This window comes from Nipponia nippon, unplaced genomic scaffold, assembly GCF_047370975.1.
Source record: "Nipponia nippon isolate SJK-2023a ecotype South Korea unplaced genomic scaffold, ASM4737097v1 scaffold_6, whole genome shotgun sequence".
NCBI classification, from domain to species: domain Eukaryota; kingdom Metazoa; phylum Chordata; class Aves; order Pelecaniformes; family Threskiornithidae; genus Nipponia; species Nipponia nippon.
In genome coordinates, this window is record NW_028262380.1 from 60,965,324 (window position 1) to 60,966,507 (window position 1,184).

Genomic DNA, 1,184 nt, shown 5'->3' on the forward strand with positions numbered 1-1,184 from the left:
TTTGTCCCCCAGTGTTGGGCACTGGCAGGGCCCACAGGTGCCCTCATTACCCCTGATGAGCCTTGCCTGGCCTCCCACTAGTTGAAGACACCTGAAGGGCACCTATCTTGGGCATGTGCACAAGCCCAGGGGACTGGCCACTGCCCTGCTCCACCACCCCACAGCTGGGCTGCTTTAGAAATTAAACTCATTTTTCCTTACTCTGAGCATTCCCACGTTGTTTCAGAGGACACATATGGCAATTCTGTTATAAATATTGCTCAGATTGTCTGTGGTAAATTCATTAAAAGGCCTGGTTGTGTTCTGCAAAGCTGGAGATTACATTGGCCTGAGCTCCCCTCTCCTGCCCCCACAAGCCTCCCCAAATGCATTTAAGAAAGCCACACATATTGAAGATTCACCTCCTCTCAGTACCTCACCTCCCTGTTTCCTTGGGCTCACTCAGGACACCATTTTCTGGCTTGCATGCAGTCTGCACCCATGGCTGTCACCCAGGGCCCAAAACCCTGTTGGGAAAGCCACAGCCTGCCAGCTACCAGCCAACAGATACCACATGCACCCTTCAGCAACACCCTGAGCACCAGGAGCAAGCACAGCTCAAGCAGCCGTCCAATGGATGCAGCGCATGACTGTGGTCCAGCTGCCTTTTGCCTAAGCCAGAGCAGAGTGCTGGGAAGCTGTGCCGGATCCCGCTGCTGCCCTCGGGAAGGGACTAATGCCAGGCTATCTAAGCAACAGCAGGAGCACAGCAAAAGTCTTCAGAGATGAAAGTCTTAAAAGATCTGGTTGAAGAGATTTTTAGGCTTTGTTAATTTTGGAACAGTGGAGAAACTCAAAGACCGAACAGAAAATTGAAAATAATCCCCCAAATAAATAAATGTGACTACAGCTTGGCTAGCTGGCCCACAGTTCTGAACGATGCATGGAAAGACTGCGATGGTCAAAATTTCTATCCCAAACAAATAATGCATGTTCACCATCTACGGCATCCACCTGAAGGTTGCTATAGCAATAATGCTATATCCCCTTTTCTTATTCAAAGCTCCAGCAACAGAGAACAAATAGTGTGCTGCCTGAACTAGAGTCAGAGCTAATTCTGCAAAACTGTACAGGAATCAAAAAGCCATTTACCTGAGCTCTGTTTTTTTCTGTCACTGTTAAATTGCAAGTCAAACATTCACTAA